The 21,150-nt window shown below is 41.1% G+C and overlaps 1 protein-coding gene across 1 annotated transcript in view; it reads left to right on the forward strand.

Moving 5' to 3' along the window:
- The window catches only part of CFAP43 (cilia and flagella associated protein 43), a 3,581,735-nt gene that overhangs the window by 2,989,841 nt on the left and 570,744 nt on the right, over positions 1 to 21,150 (forward strand). The window lies entirely within an intron of this gene.

The raw sequence follows: 21,150 nt of genomic DNA on the forward strand, positions 1-21,150 counted from the left end.
TTCCATGGAGTCCCTTCTTCAAGTACTTGCTTCATCTTTGTGCTTTCCTAGGCATTTCAGTAAATCTGGAAAATCTAATTTGTCTCCCTCTCAAAGTATAATCTTTCTTGGCTGCCATTAAACATGACTGTACCTCTGATCTCTTTTCCATAGGACAAAATTGCCTCCTTGAGGACTGCAATTCAAAAGCTTCTGGAGTTTGATCGCCTCTCAGCTTGCTTGATCGTTAGGGTTTTGGGCCTCATGGCATCATCATTTCTGATGATGCAGTTTGCTTGTTACCATATGAGAATTCTACAATGGTTACTCCAGTCTCAGTGGCCTTAAAAGTATGATTCCTGGTCTTTTCCAATCAGGCTAACTCAGTCACGCAGAACTCATCTGAACTGGTGTCTTCACTCTCCTCTGATATCTATGGGCAGGCTTTTAAAGATTCCCTCCCCAGTAACAACAATAACCATAGATGCACCTTCTCTCAGTTGTGGGAGGGCACTTCAGATGCAGAATGGTGCAAGGTTTTTGGTTTGACTCAGAGGCTTGTCTTCACATAAATGGTGGTTCTTCTTAATTTATGGAAACTATAGGACCACCTTTTCCTGAGAGTGATAAATATACAGACAGACAATGTAACAGTGGTCTGGTACATAACCAAGCAAGGGAGGAACAGATGTTACCTGCTTTGTTGTGAGGCCATGAGAGTGTGGCAGTGGGCAATGGCCTCTCATAACCTTCTGACTATAACACACATCCCTGGAAAGTTTTGTGATCTAGCAGACAGGCTGAGCAGGAATCTCCTCTTGCCTGATGACTGATTCCTGAATCCAGCAATTGAAGAGGACATTTTCAGTCACTGGGGCAAGCCATGCTGCAGTCTGTTTTCAATTCCCCTGAACACAAATTGTGGCAGTTATGTTGCTGTTTTCCCTCAACAGGGACAGAACAACCAGGGATGCCGTGTCCAATCGTTGTCTCCAGGATTGCTGTATGCCTATCCCCCTGTTCTACTCATGACTTAGTTTATATAGAAAGCCATTCAGTATAATGCCACAGTCATCCTCATAGCCCCATTTTGGCCCAGACAGATATGGTTTCCCCTCCTAAAACCTTACCTGAAGGAGTCAGTGGGGCTACTTCAGGGCTCTTACCTGTAGAAGCCCCGTGGGCTTCTTGATCCACTGCTGGATCTTGCCACTCATCCTTCCAGGCAGCCTAACCCAGACATCTTCAACCTACTGCTAACTGCTTGGTTTCTCTAATTCCATTGATGGCATAGGATGCATCCCTTCCTACTGAGGGGGTCCACACCCTCACTGCTTTCCAGAAATATTCTACACATAGAGTGTATCACAGTAGATGGAAAAGATTTTCTATATGGGCTGAATTCTCAGACCATAAAACTCTTTTCTGCTTCTGTTGGAGAGGTATTACAGTTCTTGTCCATTTTATTTTCAATTGGGTCCAGCTCCTCCAGTATCAAGGTACAGTTAACTGCCATTTGCTTCTTTGATTTCTCTGGCTTCAAATAGATTATGTAAAGTCTTTCTAAAAGGCACATTTCAGTTACACCGTCCCATAAAGGATCCAGTTCCTCCATGGGATTTAAACTTATGTTGGAAGCACTTTCTAAGCCTCCTTTTGAACCAGTAGCATCTGCAGATTTAACATTCTTATCCTGAAAAGCTGTCTTTTTAGTGGCTATCACTTCAGTTAGGTGGATTTCAAGGTGCATGCATTGTTCTCTGTTTCTCCTTCCATTATATTCCATAAGAATGGGGTTACCTTCAGGTCTAATCCCCTCCGTTTTCCAAAAGTGGCTTCTGAGACCAACATTTCACAGCCTATACATCTTCTGGTGTTCTTCCCAAACTACCAAAATGATAGAGGATACATTTTAAATACAATGAATGTACACAGGCAACTTTGATTCTACCTTCACAGAACAGCTCCTTTCAGGAAGGATGAACAACTCTTTGTATCATTCTCACAAAGCAAATCGGGTAATAAGGTATCCAAGATTTCCTTGTCCAGATTATAATATGATTTCATTTCTTTCTGTTACATATCTCACAATAAAACCTTGTCCTGCAATCCCAGAGATCATGATGTACATGGATAGACTAAAAGCCCTGTCACTGTATTCTGTATCGTATGGGCTGCAGAGAGGAGACTTGTGCCAGGCCTACAGGGCAGTCTTTAACCCTACGCTGATGGATGTGCTTCACATACACAAATCTAATTGCAGAAGAGTCATTCACTCTAGGGATCTTAACCTATCCTGTGACATTAACAGGACATGCTGGAGAGACAGATACGTCTCCCAGAGACTGCTACTCCTCTGGAACAAACTTCCAATTCATGTGAAGCAGAACTCCAGACTGACCCTATTTGACTGCAACCTGGACAAATGAATGGAAGACTGCAAATTCATCCCAGGGGTGGCACCCATATCGCTCATGGGCAAGGGGCGTTGACCATAGACTAGCAATGCAAAATACATTCAGTTAATAAGGACATGCACGGCAACTTGGGATTAACATGGCTAGGCTTGTAAGGGCTCTAGGACCACTAGCCTAGTGACCTATGAACCTATTAGAGCCATAGCAACTTCTACATCTTTCTTTGGATGGCATTTGCCTAGCTGCTACATGGTCTTCAACTCACACAGTTGTTAAATACTACAAGCTTGGTTGTATTTCTAGAGCCAGAGCTTCCTTTGGGAAATGTCTCCTGTCTTGAGGCCACCCAGGAATCTTGTAGTTGGGGATTCTGAACCATATGTCAGATCAGACAGACTGGATGAATAGGATAAGAAAGTTATATACTTACCATAATGATTGATCCTTTCATTCTAGTTAGTCTAATATGACAACCATCCTCTTCTTGCTTGCCATTCTATAAGATCTGAAGGTTCTTTTCCTGGATCAAAGGCAGTGCAGGTGTGCTTAGTTTCAGGTGCCAGACTTGATCTGAGTTAGTTAGGGAGGAGTTGGGCATTATAGAATTGGAAAATTTGGATGGGCTCAAGGCTGGAGCATTAAATTGGCTGGATCAGATCCAGTTGGGGGCTTGTAGAACCATGGGCCTTATCAGATGGAGTAGGATGAAAGACTCTGTTGCTATGGCAACTGCATAACTTTCATTTTGTTTTTCTTTGGCTCAAAATATGCTTAAGAAGTATCTTCCATTAATTCTAACTTGCCATTTTACTTTTTTTTCTTTTTCTGTTTTTAGCACTTTTATTAAATTATCACTTAAGACACAGGCAAACATACATTAATATAAAATAATATATAAAATATAAAATAAAACAAACCGTATTAGCATTTTTTCAGTTACATACATTATACACCACATATGTTCTTTTTTATAACTATCAATCCAACATTACATAAATTGTTCAATTCCTGCCTTCTCTTAAACCTCTCTCCTCCTTAACATAATTCTGCATGTATTGTTCCCACAATTTTCATTTATTTCTGTGTAATTTGCTCCTTCATTTTTCTAAAAATCCCACTTCAAGTTCTTTTATTTATGTTACAATATTAAATAGTTCAAATACAGGTGGTTTAGACTTTGATTTCCATTTTCTAGTAATTACTTTTTTGGCAGCCACCAGAACTAAACTTAACAAGGCTTTACTATGTCTAGGCAATTCAAATCATGTGCCCCAGCTCAAACTAATCATTTTATTAGTGACACCCATTTACTCACCTAATATTTTTGACAGAGTACTCTTTGAGATACCTTTAAAATCTGCCAACTCATTACACTCACAAAATACATGATCTGATGTTGTTAATCTTCATTCATTCCTTACTGAAGGGTGTCAGTTCCGTCCTCAGAAGTGAGTCGGCCATTATAACAAGCTCACACCAGCCAAAAATCTCTCGAGCTAAGCTTTTACCCATAGTGCCCCCTCCATATTACCTCAGATCTCATTTGCCACGTACGAAGCAAGACGTGTCAGGCCAGCTCTCGGCTAAGTCCATTAAAACTTTTCAATACTAATTTAAATTGTTTATTGCCTTTCTTAAACTCTTATTTTTTTCTCTTTGTTAATCACATAATCTTGTTTATCTATGTGCGTGGCCCTCTCTTTTTTCCTGCCTTTTCTACCAAGTTTGGTACTCTTCGTACCATCGTTGGTACAGGCCTTTCCCTTACCCCTTGGGTATCTCTTTTACCATTGTTATTAATTTTCCTTTCTTTTCTTGTATTCCAAAAAAAAAAAAAAAACTTTTCCTGTCTGTCCTGTGTGACTGTGTTTTCACTACTGATGTTATTTCACTTTTGACATGTTGGATAAAAAAGGAACCACAGGCTTCAAATGCTGTGATCAGTGTTGACAGAAAGATGTCCAATGTGGATAGTCATTCATCTTTTGTGTATTGTCTAGGAGTGCCACACCTTTCTGTGAAACCTCCATGTGACATTTGCAGAGGCTTCAGCTCCCATACTTTAGTGGGGCATAAGAATAAATTAATGCTAAAAGGACTGTTGAAATCTCCTTTCGCTGAGTCGGAGGGCTTTACCCCCTCCTAAGAGAGAACATAAAAAGAAGAACAAATCCCTACACTCCTCTCCTCATGTCACTGAAATTAAACAGTTGGAACTGAAACTAAATGTTCCAAAATTGGCACCAATATCCTCGGCACCAGAGCCTAAACCTTTGACCTTGGCACCAACTTCGGTTCCAAGACAACAACCATCATCGGTGCCGACTTCTTTGGCACCTATGCCCATACCATCCACAGCTCTGACAATATCTTCGGTAACGAGCATGACTATGGTACCAACCCATGGTTCGGCACCAAAAATAGTTGTCCTCGATCCAGTCAATTCCCCCCTCCCTGTACTTCATATTGGTCTTTCGGCATCAGTGCCAAAAGGTGAAATCACTCCTCAGACAAAATATTCCCTCTCGGTGGACCCATGGACAAATGCAAACTAATTCCATCTCAAAGACTAGAGTTCATAGGGGCAGAATTCGATACCCAATCCTGTGTAGTCTACCTTCCTCCTTACAGGATACAGCGACTCAGATCGTAACTCTGAATGATAGTCAGGACAAAGTGCTGGCTCGGGCAGTCCTTCAACTACTAGGGTCCATGGCAGCATCTATAACAATGGTCCCACTGGTAAGACTGCACATGAGGCTTCTTCAGTGGCTTTTACTAACACAATGGTCCCCTTTGAATCTCTCCATGACATTTCAAATCTGGATAACAAATCGGTGCAAACAAGACTTAATTTGGTGGATGAAGCCAGAAGAAAACATATGGAGTCGACCTTTCTCCCCTTCTCAGCCCAAAGCCATAGTGACCACATATGCCTCCCTGATCAGGTGGAGGGTCACTACCATGGAAAGTCTATCCAAGGCACTTGGTCATCCATAGAGACCAATCTGCATATCTGTGCTCTAGAACTGAGGGCAGCGCTTCTAGCATTGCAAGCATTTCAATCTGTTCTCCCTTCAGGAACAATTGCCATCCAGTCCGACAACATGTCAGTAGTCTGGTATGTTAACCTCTGCTATCTCTGAAAAAACAAAAAAAACAAAAAAAAATCTTGCTTTTATCCCACTTTTCTGAGATAAAAGTTCAGTTACAGGCTTGCTTTTCTTGAACTGTTTGTAAGTTTCTGTGAGGCCATTTTTTGCTTGGGCTAAAGGAAAGTCTCTCTGTTGATCAGTGGCAGTGAAAAACATTGAGCAGCCTGCCTGCCCCTGTGGGAGTGGTTACTGACTTGAAACTGTAGTTTTATTGGCCATTTTGGGTCAATTCCAAAACTCCTTCATCTTCCTCTCTTAAAACCTGGTTGCCTCGTGGTTTTGGCGTCTTTTCAGGCTTGTTGGCTGTTGGTGAAGCACCCACCAAGAGGAGAAATCACTGAGAGAAGAAAGGAGCCACTTTTGAGACTTTAAGTATTTTTCCTCTGTTTATTTGCTAAGTTTTTCTGCATAGCCGCCTATTTTGAGCATTTTCTGGCTTGTTAAATTTGATTTCTGCATTAGTAACTGTATTTAGAGCACAACCTAGAGCTGTTTACTGAATTTCCTGTTTGCACTTGTTTTTAAAATCGTTTTTTTCTCAAAACTTGCATTTTATCTGTCTTTGGCCTAGCACTCTTGTGTGGGGTCATTTACTGCACTGTTATAACTTGTTGATACTTGTTAACATCTGCTACCTCTGAAAAAACAAAAAAACAAAAAAAATCTTGCTTTTTTCCCACTTTTCTGAGATTTAAAAAAGTTCAGTTACAGGCTTGTTGTTCTTGAACTGTTTGTAAGTTTCTGTGAGGCCATTTTTTGCTTGGGCTAAAGGAAAGTCTCTCTTTTGATCAGTGGCAGTGAAAAACATTGAGCAGCCTGCCTGCCCCTGTGGGAGTGGTTACTGACTTGAAACTGTAGTTTTATTTGCCATTTTGGGTCAATTCCAAAACTCCTTCATCTTCCTCTCTTAAAACCTGGTTGCCTCGTGGTTTTGGCGTCTTTTCAGGCTTGTTGGCTGTTGGTGAAGCACCCACCAAGAGGAGAAAACGCTGAGAGGAGAAGAAAGGAGCCACTTTTGAGACTTTAAGTATTTTTCCTCTGTTTATTTGCTAAGTTTTTCTGCATAGCCACCTATTTTGAGCATTTTCTGGCTTGTTAAATTTGATTTCTGCATTAGTAACTGTATTTAGAGCACAACCTAGAGCAGTTTACTGAATTTCCTGTTTGCACTTATTTTTAAAATCGTTTTTTTCTCAAAACTTGCATTTTATCTGTCTTTGGCCTAGCACTCTTGTGTGGGGTCATTTACTGCACTGTTATAACTTGTTGATACTTGTTAACCTCTGTTATCTCTGAAAAAACAAAAAAACAAAAACATCTTGCTTTTTTCCCACTCTTCTGAGATTTAAAAAAGTTCAGTTACAGGCTTGCTGTTCTTGAACTGTTTGTAAGTTTCTGTGAGGCCATTTTTTGCTTGGGCTAAAGGAAAGTCTCTCTGTTGATCAGTGGCAGTGAAAAACATTGAGCAGCCTGCCTGCCCCTGTGGGAGTGGTTACTGACTTGAAACTGTAGTTTTATTGGCCATTTTGGGTCAATTCCAAAACTCCTTCATCTTCCTCTCTTAAAACCCTCTTTTGCGTTTTGAGCATAGCGCAACAGCGGGCAGCGCTACTAATTGGGTTTAAACTATTCCTGGCTCCACAAAGTCTGCTCTTCACTTTTTCCCTTAGAACTGCTCTATCTCTCAATTTAAACACCATATTCTCATTCTAAGGCCCTTCACTGGTCCAATTAAGTAATCCTACAAGTTAGCACTATTAAACCATAAGCACTACTTACTCTTATACTCTCTACGATTACCCTGTCCTCTATTGGTCCATCTTAAATTCAGTTTCCCTATTACTCTAGCATGTTCAAAGGTCAGTCAATGGTTTCCTCTCCAGTCCAGCTGGTGAATCTGGAATTTTGAGGCAATGTTACAACTGTCTCATGTACACGGACAACCCTCTCCTCCTCCAAACAGGTTCAAATATATGTGAGAGATGCAACTATTTAGCCAAACTGGAGGCTGAGCTCTCTCATCTCAAAACTGGTGTAACCAGTCAGGAGGAGAAGGTAACCTCACACAACACAATTCCAGTATCACATAGTCCCACCACATCAGCGAACCAAACACATAAATACACAAAAACATACTCGGAGACTCTAAATAAAAATCTACCTAAGCAACAGAGACCTCCAAAGCAGACATCCAAGCAAGCTACCTCAAAACAAAACACACACAACACATAACCCACAAAGTCAGTGTGCCAAGCAGCCACAGCCCTTAAGGCTGAATAACACACCTGATACTCTTGTTATAGGTGACTCTATTGTTAGACACACTGGCGTCCGCTCACCAGGCTGAATAAAGAGAAGGTCATGGTGAGCTGCCTGTCAGTGCTAGGATCCGACACATAACGCAAGCACTCAGGTCACTCCAAAGCAAATACAAATATGACTCAGTCATTGTACATGCTGGTGTGAATGACCTGAGGCCTCCCTGGACTACATGAAAAGAGACATAGATGAGCTCTCTGATCATGTAGCCCAGGCTGGTATGACCCTGACCTTGAGCAGCATCTTACCCTCACCTAGAATGATGCCATAGTACAAAGACAAAATGATCGATTTTAACAATTGGCTAAAATTTTGGTGTCATTCAAAGGGGATCCAGTGTCTGTCAGCCTGGGATGACATGCTCGATAAGCCACGTTGCTTCGCTAGGAACGACTTGCACCTGTCACCACTGGGCTTTCTGATATTGGCAAAGGCTCTTGCCACCCCCATAGTGCCTTTTTTAGGCAAGGCTCAAAAGTCAAACCCACCCCCATAGACAGCACAAGGAACAAGAAACTAAGGGTAATGCTGCTAAACGCCAGAAGTCTTAACCTCAAGATGCACGCACTCAAAGCTCTCCTCAGTATGGAGAACATCGATATCTGTGCAGTGACAGAAACCTGGTTCAAGGCTCCAGAGAGCACCCCAGCACTACCAGGCTATACCTCATATCATGCTTTTCGCCCCAAAACCTGGACCGAACCACAAAGGAGGGAGTTTCCATATTTATCAAGGATATCCACACCTCCAGGTTAGTGGCATTGCAAGTATCGGAGACCATCCATGTGCAACTAACAGTGGGCAAGACTGCTTTTCAGTTTATAGCATCCTACAGACCACCCTCTCAAAGTCAGGAATCCCATTCGGCTTTCCTGAAAACATTGGAGAACATGAAGTTCTCTCCGAACACCATTATATTGGGCGACTTCAACTACCCAAACATTGACTGGGAGCACTACTCAAGCCCCAGCACCTTAGCCCAAAGATTCCTGGAAATTATAAACTCAAATGCTATGGAACAACTAGCCACCACTCCCACAAGAGGGGACAACATACTGGACCTGATCATTACCAACATGGGGACTCTATGCTCCACACCAGAAGTATATCCCTCATTGGTAAGATCAGACCATAAATTAATTTCACTGGATGTCCACATCCCGACCCCACCCGCAGCCCAGAAAACCACAGTGAATAACTTCTCAAAGTGAACTTCTCACTTCTCAAAACCAGTGGAATCCTTCAAGGCCCCAGGGCCAGTGGAAACTACAGCCCAAACTGCAGAATCCTATATAAATGCATTCTACGGACATCTCCAGGAATGCATGGATCATGCTATCCCAAACAAAACCAAGACCCAATCATCCAAAGGCAGGCGTCCAGTCTGGTGGACCCCTGCCATAAATAAACTGTACAACAGAAGGAGGAAGCTACTACATGATAGAGCAAATTCCCTAATAGGAAAGGCACCTCTGATCAGTACTAGCAAAAAATTACGATCCCTCATAAAATCCTCCAAGGCCAGCTTCGAGAGAAAAATTGCACAGAACACCAAAGACAATCATAAGGCTTTTTTCAGTTTTGTTAGAAACCTGGGATGCAACTCCCAGACTTGTTCTGAGTTGATTCTAAATGACAAAAAATACACTGAATCCACAGACATCGCCAATATCCTGGCAGACAGGTTCAGTGCAAACTCCCCCATCCCCCCAAAAGAGCAAGTATCTATCCCGGCAGAGGGCTGCCTCCCAAACATCTCAGATGCTCAAGTGAAGGCTGCCCTCTCCAAAGCAAAAAACACTGCTTCCATGGGACCAGATGGCGTCACAGGTTGCATCCTACATGAACTACAAGAGGAACTAATCCCTCAAATAAAACAGCTATACAGTCTCAGCCCCACTACAGGATATGTGCCCACAGAATGGTGTACAGCAACAGTGGTCCCACTCCACAAGGTGGAGCCTCTACGGACCCTGGAAACTATCGCCCCATAAGCCTGACTAGCTTAGTCTGCAAGGCTATGGAGAGGATCATCATGGAGCTCATAAACAAAGACACTGGGGAACTACAGACACTAGATCCTACCCAGTTCGGCTTTGTCAAGGGCAGATCCTGCCTTTTGAACCTGGTTGACTTCTTTGAAACAGTCACCAAAGCCATAGATGAAGGGAAGGTAGTCCACACAGCCTATCTGGACCTTGCAAAGGCATTTGACACAATACCCCACTTGGGCATCATAGATAAGCTATCCAGCTTAAATATAAACCCCTATGTCACAAGATGGGTCGCAAACTGGCTCAAAGACAGAACCCACAGAGTGAGAGTTGCTGGAGCCATGTCAGACTCGAAACCGGTCACAAGTGGTGTCCCACAGGGTTCTGTCCTGGGACCACTCTTGTTCGGTATATACTTTTCAAGGTACAGGCAAGCGTGGGAGGACTATGGCTCACCAAGTTTGCAGGCGACTGCAAACTGGGCCATAATCAACTCTCCAGCTGACACAGACATCCTTCAAAAGGTCTCACAGAGACAGATAACTGGTGCCAGCGCCATGGTTTAAAGCTAAATGCCAAAAATGTATAGTCATACCCTTTGGCAAAACAATGTGCCCACAAATTACCACATAGGCGGAAACCCATTAAGTACAGAGAAAGTTATTAGGGACCTGGGGACCCAAGTTGATAGCAATCTCTCCTTTGAAAACCACATTGCCAAAGTGGTTAGAAAGACCTTCTACATAGCCCACCTCATCACGAAGGGTTTCACATCTAGATCAAGAGAGGTAATCGTGCCCCTTTATTCATCCCTCATCAGGCCCATCATAGAATACAATGCCCCTTTTGGGATGTACCTTACCCGACACCTGCAGCAATTAGAAAGACCCCAAAAGTATCTCACCAAGAGGATCAAGGGTCTCAAACAGATGCCATATGCTGCTCGGTTAAAAACTCAGCTCTACTCAGTTGCATACCTACTTGAGGCGATCTATGCCTGACATACAAAGCTATGTCAAATCCAGAATTAATGGACATGCTCCACCTCAGTAAATCTAAATCCCTGAGAGCCACCTCAGCACAGAAATAGGTTCATAGGTTCATACTAGGCTATCTGCCCTAGGGCATTTATAAGCCTAGCCAGAGTGTGTTTGGCTTTTGCCACCCATTTTAAATTAATTTTGCTATGCCTTTTTTTGAGGTTAGTATACTGTGCCTCTGTCTAACAGTGACACAGAAGTAATAGCCGGGGTAAACCTACGATCTCCCATCCACTCATCAAGATTCCTCTTGAAGAGAGTCAATGTGGGACTCTGCCTAACCTGGAATGGGATTTTATTCCAGAGTGAAGGGAGCCTCTGGGTTATGAATCTGTCCCTCCAGCATGTCCTATTTATTTCAGTGCTGAGGTTCAAGTCTCTGGAACGCGTAGCTCGATGGATTTGGATTTTCTGAGGTGCAGCATGTCCATTAATCGGTTGACATGGCTTTATCGTCAGGCACAGATCGCCTCTGAGCAGCGGTATGCCACTTGAGCTGGAGTTTCTTTAACCAGGCAGCATATGGCATCTGTTGAGCCTTGATCTCTTGGTGGTACTGGTCTTCCATGCTGCAGGTGTCTAAGGTACATCCCAAAGGGCATTGTATGGGCCTGAAGAGATGATAAATGCGATGACCTCCCCTGATCTAGATGTGAATCCCTTCATGATTAGGTGGGCTATATAAAATGTTTTTCTAACTTAGAACTTGCTGGAGGGACAGGTTCATAGCCCAGAGGCTCCCTTCGCTCTGGAATAGAATTCCAGTTCATGTGAGGCAGAGCACCTCACTGAATCTCTTCAAGAAGAATCTCGATAAGTGGATGGGGGATCGTAGGTTTGTCCCAGGGATTACTCCAGTGTCACTATTAGACAGAGGCACAGTAAACTAAACCTTAAAAAGGGCACAGTATACTCAAATCAAGGGGTGGCGTAAGCCATACAGAATCGGGCTAGGCTTATAATTGCCCCAGGGCAGATAGCCTAGTATGAACCTATGAACCTATAATCAACAAACAAGGTGGAACCAAGTCCCTACCCATTGTGTCGAGAGGCCATGAGAATTTGGCAATGGGTGATAGCTTCCAACCGCTTTCTGATAGCAATGCGCATTCTCAGGGATTCCAATGTAATTGCAGACAAGTTAAGCAGATGCATTCTCCTGCATCACGAGTGATCCCTCAATCTTGTCATAGTGAAGAAGATATTCAGTCACTGGGGCCAGCCTTGCTGTGATTTGTTCATATCCCCCACAAATCACAAATGCAGCAGCTACTTTGCCCCAATTCCACTGAAAGGGGAGTCCCCGAGGGACATTCTTGTACAAGGTAGGTCCACGGGACTTCTCTATGCTTACCCTCCATTCCCACTGATCCCTCAATTCTTGATGAAGGCTCTTCGGTTGAAAAGCAAAGTAATCCTCATTGCACCCTACTGGCCACAACAAATTTGGTACCCCTTCCTTTGGCCGCACCTACTACAGCAACCTTGGATTCTGGATCCAACTCAGGAACTACTGATGCATCCACAGGGATTGACATATCCAAATTTATTGAACCTCAAGATGACATCTTGGTCCCTGCACTTTCAGTGATTGCCAGGTAAAACAACCTGTCCTCCCTTGTCCATCACATTCTTCTGGCTTCCTATAAACCATCCACCAGGAAACTTTATCTCAGCAAATGGAAGAGATTCATTATTTGGTCTCGCGAAAAAGGAATAAATCCTTTTTCAGGAACGCTTTTCATGGTTTTAGATTATCTATTTTATCTCCTTCATTCTGGAGCTGCAGCTTCTTCCATTTGAGTACACCTGGCAACAATTTCCAACTTCCACAATGGTTTTGAAGGCTCCTCCTTAATCTCTTACTGTGTCTGTAAAACATTTTTGAAGGGAGTTTTAGATATCAGTCCCCCTTCAAACAACTGATTGAGCCATGGAATTTGACACTGATTCTGCAAGCCTTGACTCCCCCTTCATTTGAATCTGCCGCCAATTGTGACTTAAAATTTTTATCCTGGAAAACCTTATTCTTGGTGCACATTACTTCAGCAAGACGAATTTCTGAGTTACAAGCCTTGTGCATAAAACATCCCTACATGGTTTTCCATAAGGACAGATTATCACTACGGATTAATCCTTCCTTTTTACCTAAGGTTATCTCTGATTTGACGATTAGTTAAACAATTGATCTGCCAGTCTTTCCAAATTTTTCTAATAAAGGAGAATATTCATTGCATTTGCTTGATTAGCACAGACAACTGCATTTTTATCTCGACAGATCTAAATCCATACAAAAGTCTGACCAATTATTTATGTCATATTTAGGCCCAAAATTGAGAAAATCAGTTTCCAAAGTGACCTTATCCAGATGGTTGAGAGATTGCATTTCCTTTATCAATGAAACAAGGTTTCTATACCTTCTAAGATCAAAACACATTCCACAAGATCAGTTGCAACATCTGTTGCTTTCCATGCAAGAGCTTCCATGGATGACATTTGTGCAGCCGCATCATGGGCCTCTCCTCATACCTTTATCACGCATTACAAATTGGACATGGTCTCCAGGGGGAGAGCCTCCTTTGGTTCAATGGTACTCAGAAATATTCTTCCATAGGGCCTCCCAGTAAGGAATGAATGAAGATTAACATCAGATAAAGAAGCTATGTTCTTACCATAACATTCCATCTGTGTTGTTCATCTTCATTCATTCATTACAACTCACCCACCATCCCCCTCCGAAAGACTCTTGGATGTTCAGCTAAGGTCCTATCCTATGATAAGGAAGTTGCTCAGAAAAAGCCTCCATTTTTCTCTCTGTAATTTGACCTTTCTTTACGGGCAAACTCGATCTTAGGTAATATGGAGAGGGGCACTATGGGTAAAAGCTTAGCTCGAGAGTTTTTTGGCTGGCACGAGCTTGTTATTAACGGCTGACTTGGTTCCGAGGACGGAACCGATAAACATCAGTAATTAATGAATGAATGAAGATCAGCAACACAGATGGAATGTTATGGTAAGAACATAACATTTTTTCTAATTACCTTATTCTTCCCCATTGCACCTCCAGTATATGCCATCTACCTGAGGAAAAATTCTTTAAAGTCTACTTTGGGTATAAAAACACCTATGCAAATACGTCCAGCCCTACCTAGCAAAAATCCTAAACCTTCTGGACATTATTAGATAATTGGGAGTCATACATATGTCCTCCCATTGTTACTGTGTAAATTGCTTATTCAGTCTTTCTTCCCAATCTTTTCAAACCTCTTTTGATTGATTTTTATAGTTATCAGTATCTTATATACCCTACTACTGATCTCTTTTTTAACAGCAGCAGCTGTCTTAGATTCAACTAAAAACTGTACCCAGAGTGGGTCTTTTACTTAGGATTTCCGTATTCCTTTCAGTTTGCCTATATTCTGTCAATCTCTGTTATGAATCGCAGTCTCTAGCCTGCAGTCCAAATGTCTGCTTGGCTTCACCTCATTCTATTACTTTTCTAGTTATTTGCTTCCAATACTTCAGTTCATTTGTCAGTTTTCTCCTGTAAATTACAGTCCCTTCTTGCCTATTCTGTGTACCACTACTTGCAGTCAACCCTATGGGGAAAATCTCCTTTCGCCATTATCATTTTTGCTAAGTTCTTAGAATACTTTCTGCTATTTGATGACTATAAAATTCTGCATGTCTTTTATTATTTTCTCTAAGGATCTGCATTCAAAATGACACTTTCTCCTTATTTCCTGAATCCCCCCCACTTCATTCCACTTTGAAATATAACCTTCTGCTTTTGTTATGCATATGAGCCTTAGTTATAGCTCTGAAATATCCATTGAAATCAGTTAATCCTAAGCAACCTTGTTCTATTGGAAGAATCAACTTATCCCACTTAACTCTTGCCCTCATCTTCTGTCAGATAAATTCCATCAGCTGTTTATTAATTATTGCCCACAACTTCTCCCCTGGTTGATAAAAATATGCCTGATCTGTACATAAACCTAAAGGGGCTAAAAATATGTTCACTGCTTGTATCTTACCCCCCCCAATCTGGGTTGACCTAGTTCTATTTAGCAGCCTTGTTCTGCTGTTTGATACACTGTCCTTTTCTATCACCTCCTGATATGATCTTCCCTCTTTTTCATGTTAATACTTCCAATTTTATGCTGTTAGTTTTTAACACTGCCACTGCTATTGCTTTGTTTTAGTCTATTAAGACATTTTTACTTACCTTTTAATAATTCTGACTGTCACTCATTGGTTTCTGGTAGTACTCAGTTTGATCCTGCTTTACTCCCTGACCTAGCCCCATTCCCACCTACCCCTGACATCACTTCTTTTCTATTGGACCTACCCATCCCTATTCAAATTCCAACCTACCAAAAGACCCTTAACTCCTCTCATTTGCAGCATCACAAACAGCAACTCACAGGCTTTAATTCCTCCCAACCACAGAAATTACATTCACCTCCTTTGCTCTTCATAAATTAGATGCACCTAAATTTCATTGTTAGTGTACTTGGCTATATTCTATTCCTTTTACCTCTGATTGACTGACTTCAAATATAATTGATACTCCATTTCTTTTCTCAGTATTACATAATTAGAATTAACTAGGCCACGGTGGTGCAGCAGTTAGCGTTGTTGCCTCACAGCAAGAGGTTCTCCCGTTCGATTCTCGGCTGGTGCGCCTTCTGTATGGAGTCTGCATGTCCTCCCTGGGGTCGAGTGACGCTTAAAGACATGCAGGTAGGTGCATGCGTGAATGGGTGTGCCTTCCTTGAAGGTTGGGCATCGGGCTGGCAACTCGGCACCGTAAAAATCCACTGCCAGTCATTAGCGGACCGGAGTTTTGCTGTGGCAACCCCTAACTGGGAAAAGCCGAAAGACATTACTTTTACATAATTAGAATTAACTGATGAGACAAATCTTCTCTACTTACTTCTCTTCATTAACTCCACCTCTGCCTCCCTCCACTTCATGCCACATACTACACTTCACCAGTTCACTTTTTCCCTTTCTCTATAACCACTGAAATTTCAAATGTTTCTCCAAGCATCATGTCTCTTTCTGCTGCTAGCATCCTAACAAACTATCACTGTATACTTTCACCTCTATACACCTCTCCTACTGCAGTTTACTCAGCACTTTATGAAATCCAGAGTAGATTTAGCAATACATCTCCCTACATTTTTAATCTCTCATCTTGTCTTTATTTTAAGCACAAAATACCACCACTCTACTCAAAAAATAAAACGTATACAGGTTCACTCTAAATCAACACACTACCTGTCAGAAATCCAACAGTGTGGTGATGTCCACCCTAACCCAGACCCAGAAAACTCACCAATTAATCTGAGAAGCAAATAACCACTCCTACAAAATTGTGAATTAACTAACCCTTCTTCACATACCACCTCAAACAATACTTCTTCCTAGCTGTACTGTCCTATTATTAAACAATATCTATACTAATAAAATGAGCACATCATCCCCCTTACCCCATCATTCTCCCACTTGTCTTCCAGAAAATTGAGTATTGTCACTATCAAACTCAGTAGCATTTGTAACAAAATTGCAGAGCAAAATGCCTGGATATGACATTATAACCTCAATATTTGTGCCATCACAGAAACCTGACTTAAGCCTAACATTAAAGATTCTGAACTATTCCATCCAGGCTAAAGTATTATCAAAGCTGATAGGCCCCACAAGAAAGCAGGAGGGGTAGCCTTAATATATACATTTTCATACAAGTCTCTTCCCCATTCACACAACATCCCAAAATTCCAAAATGATGAAATACTAGCATCACTGATAAAGCTTAACAATAAAAAACAGCTATATCTTATTACTGTCTATTTCCCACCTGGAAATAATATAACAGATTTAGAATAAATCCTCTTCTGGACAATTAATTATATTTGTAATGCAAAAATCATACTAAGTGATGTAACCCCCCACCCCTTTCAACCCTTCTCTCCTTTCCCAGATTTAGATAGAGTATCTTCTCTATTACTATAAAACTGAACTGAAGATTACTCACTGCATGTTAATCCTTCCAGGATTTAGTTATCATTTAGTCTATTATTACTGTTATCTAGTTACTGTCTAGAAAATTTGTAGCACTGTGTTTTACTTCTTATTTCTCAATGTTTGTAATTAGAGCTTACTAATCAATTGTACCAATTTTGCTCCTGTATTACTCCATGTCATGATCACTTCTACTGTATACATATATATATATATATATATATATATATATATATATATATATATATATATATATATATATATATATATATATACCTTTATTGTTATTGTTTTCCCATCTACCATGTCTTTCTGTGGAGCTTTTCTCGCTGGGCCTCTGCTGAAAAGGGACCTTTGGCCAGTCAGAATTTCCCGATAAACAAATGTAAATAAATAAATAAATATTGACTGGCAAAACCTTACATCAGACTTTCCCCTCAGACCTTTATGGTTACACACAACTTATGAAAACACACACTAGATTTAATAATACCAACAGTAAAGGTGCAGTTCTAGACTGGATACTGGTCTCTGAACCTAATAAATCTACACTCTGGAACCTATCCAAATTCATTTAGCAACCACCTTTCAGCTTATACCCATGAAAATACCACCCACCAATTTAACACTCACCAGCTTAAAACAGCCCAAAACCTTTCTAAATTTAATATAAACTCCATCATCAATACAGAGAAAGGCTTTAGTTGGTCTGTCTTTAAAACTCTTCATCTCGAAAACTTTTAATATTGTATTCTTAAATTGTTTAAAAAGCCATGCCCCATTCCGCAACAAAGAGTTAAAATTAACCATGCACCATGGCGCATTACCCAGACAAAAACTACAATATCTAACAAAGACAAAGCTCATAACGAATGGCTTAAACTTAAGCTCTGTATAACCTGCAACTTTATAGAGAATTCAGTAACACCCAGTCCTAGTAATTCATCAAACAGGTTAGACCAAAATCAGCATTCTCCACACGTCATACACAACACCACATCCTTTACCAGCCCCCAGCGTCCCCACCCGAACCTAATTTGCATCTATATCCATTACTAGCAACTTTTCACTTAAAACCTCTCCATGTCAGTGATAAAAAAACTTCTTCATAAACTCCACTGCACCTGGCAACCTCCCACCAGAATACCTAAAGATAGCTGTCAAAGCCATAGCATACCCAGTCTCTGTCCTTGCTAATAGATCAATATCTGAATTCTGTGTACCTTGATTATGGAAAAAATCCTATAGTCTCCCTCTTCATAAAGGTGGAATCTCGGCTGACATCTCTAACTTTCAACCTATTGCAGTATTATCACCTCTTAAAAATTCTTGAAAAATGTATTCATAAGCAACTCCTCCACTATCTTCTATAAGAACAGCTCTTAACCTCCATCTGACATGGCTTCTACCCAATACACAATACAAGTACTGCCCTTCTGTTATTCACTGACACCAACTTGGAATGTCCCCTTCTTTATTACTGTGATTCAATAGCTATTTAACTGACAGATTCCAGTTTGTAAAAATGGCCGAATACTCTGTCTCCATACCTGCAAGTTTCCACTGGTGTACCACAAGGCTGTATTCTTGGTCCCCTCATCTTTAATATCTTCATCAATGTCCTTTATATCGCTGTAGTTCCAGCCTCTCCCATACAAAATGCTGAGGATTCTACACTTATATATGCATCTAATAACTTGCCTCAAATCCTCCATATCATGCAGTAGAAGCTTTTTCTACAGTTGAGAAATGGCTCCATAATGCCTAGCTTCTTCTCAGCCCTAAAAAAATCAAAGTTGCTGCTTTTTCCCCCAAATCAAACATGCTTGTTAAAGTGAATTTCAAAATCTTTTCACAAAACAAAACTGAAAATGAAGTAGTCTCCCATACAAAACCTTTTGGAGTGATTATAGATGATAACCTTAAATCTGACCTGCATGTTCAAAATGTCATAAAAAAGACACATCAAAAAATAGGAATGCTCTACAGGCATAAAAACGTCCTTAGCAACACTATTATAATCTCTCTTGCCACTACCCACCTTCTCCCATCTCTCTTATACGGTGCACCCATCCTAACCAGCCTTCAGGCTACAGTTAAAATAAGCTGGAGGCATACAATAATAAGGGTGCGAACTTTGCCACCAACAAACAATACCACAACCACCACTGTATTGCCCTTAAGGCTGTAAATGGTCTCAAACTGCCTCACCACTTTTTATTTTATTTTTATTTTACATTTGTTTGCCAGGATAGTCTGACTGGACATATGTCCATTTACAGCAGAGGCCCGGGGAGAAAAGCTCCATCAAGTTATAATAAAGTCAACATGATACAAAATGTTACATATTGCAAAAGAAGCATAGATAGATTTAAAATGGAGAGCAGCAAACAGTGCAGCGTACTGAGGTATTATCTTGATACATCAGGTCTAAAAGAGAGCATAGAGAAACAACATATTACAGTTCTATGTTACACATTACAGAGCAAGATAGCGAGGTTTTATACTGAAACAACAAGTCTTGAAAGAGGGCGTAGAGAAACAACTTATTACAATTATAGATTTCCAGTAGATTCCTGATATCTGCAGCAGATAGAATTGTAACCAGCTGTTTATTTGTTTATAAAATGAAATGCGGGTTGTTATGTGATGCATGGGCATAACCATATATTTATTAGGTGCACTTTGAGAGAATTATTGAATGTGGTGATAGAAGGAGCAGGGGTTAAAGAAGTGGGGAGGTTGTCCCAGTTTCTGGCTATGTTGTGGGAGAACAGGGCCTTTCCTGCAGAGTTATTGGCTTTGGAGATACAAAGGAGTGTTTTTTCTGAAGAGCGTAGGGGCGATTTGATATATACTTGGTTAGTAGTTGGTTAAGAGATAGTGTTAATTGGTGGTAGTACAATAGCTGTGGAACTTCTAGCCATTTCAGTTGATGTAGTGCCTGATATTGGTGGGTCTTACAGCTGGAGCTATTAGCAAATCTGGCAATTTTATTGTAGCAAGACTGAAGTAGTTCAAGGTCATGTTTTCTTGTCAGGGTAAGGATAGGTGCGGCATACATAAGGGTGGATAGCAGGTGAGTTTGGGCAAGAGTAATTCGTGCCTGATCAGTAAGAAATGTTTTGTGTCTATAAAGTGTACCCATTTTTTGTGGACCTTTTTGATTGTTTGTGAGATGTGGACATCAAACAGTAGTTTGTTGTCAATTTCTACACCAAGGAGTTTAGTGTGGTCAGTTGGGGAGATATTAGTCCCGTTCTTGGATGTGATTGTGAAAGGATGATGGTTACATTTAGTTTTGTTGGGAGCGAATATGAGTAGCTTGGTCTTGTTGGGATTTAGAATGAACTGGATCTGGGTGATCAGTTTTCCACTGAAGTGAAGGATTCCTCAGTGAGTTTTTGAAGGGTAAGGAGGGATGGTGCGGAGCAGATGAGAGTTGAGTCATCTGCATATTGAATGAGTGAAGCATATTGGGTGGTGGTATGTAGGCTGCTAGTAAATATGGAGAAGAGTAGGGGGCCTAATACTGAACCCTGGGGCACTCCTATTGTGGTTGGGAGTAGGGGAGATAGTGTGTTTTGCCATTGGACAGACTGTCTGACAAGTTGCATTTAAACCATGCTATAGTTGAAGGGGCAAAGGATAGGGAGGTCTTGGATTCTAGTAGCATGGAGTGTGACACCATGTTGAATGCCTTGGACAGGTCTAGGAAAATTGCTGATACGAATTTGTTATTGTTTCTGTGTAGGTTAACTGTATTTGTGAAGGACAGAAGGGCAGTTGTAGAGCTATGGTGCTATATGAAACCGTGTTGTGTGGGTGAGAGGAGGTGGTTAGAGTTTAGAAATTGCATAACTTGGGAGTGAATACACCTCTCAAGTATTTTGGATAAGGGGGGTAGGATGGCTATGGGGTGGTAGTTAGAGAATTTGTAAGAGTTTCCTCCTTTATGAAGAGGGATTATGAATGATACTTTCCATAGCTTTGGGATGTAGGCTTCTTGTATGGGACGGTTTATAAGGATGGATACTGGATATGATAGAGAATCGGCTGCAATTTTTAGATAGTTGGTTGGTAAGATGTCTGCATCAAGGGTGGTAGGTTTGAGTTTTTGAAGGAGTTTTTTAATTGTGGTGGTAGGGACAGGTGAGAGGGTTAAAAAGGGGATGTTCTTTAGTGATTGGGTAGGGGTATATGAGAGGTGGGTTTG

The sequence above is a fragment of the Protopterus annectens genome, chromosome 14.part0 (assembly GCF_019279795.1).
Source record: "Protopterus annectens isolate FY-2018-M chromosome 14.part0, PAN1.0, whole genome shotgun sequence".
NCBI lineage: Eukaryota > Metazoa > Chordata > Ceratodontiformes > Protopteridae > Protopterus > Protopterus annectens.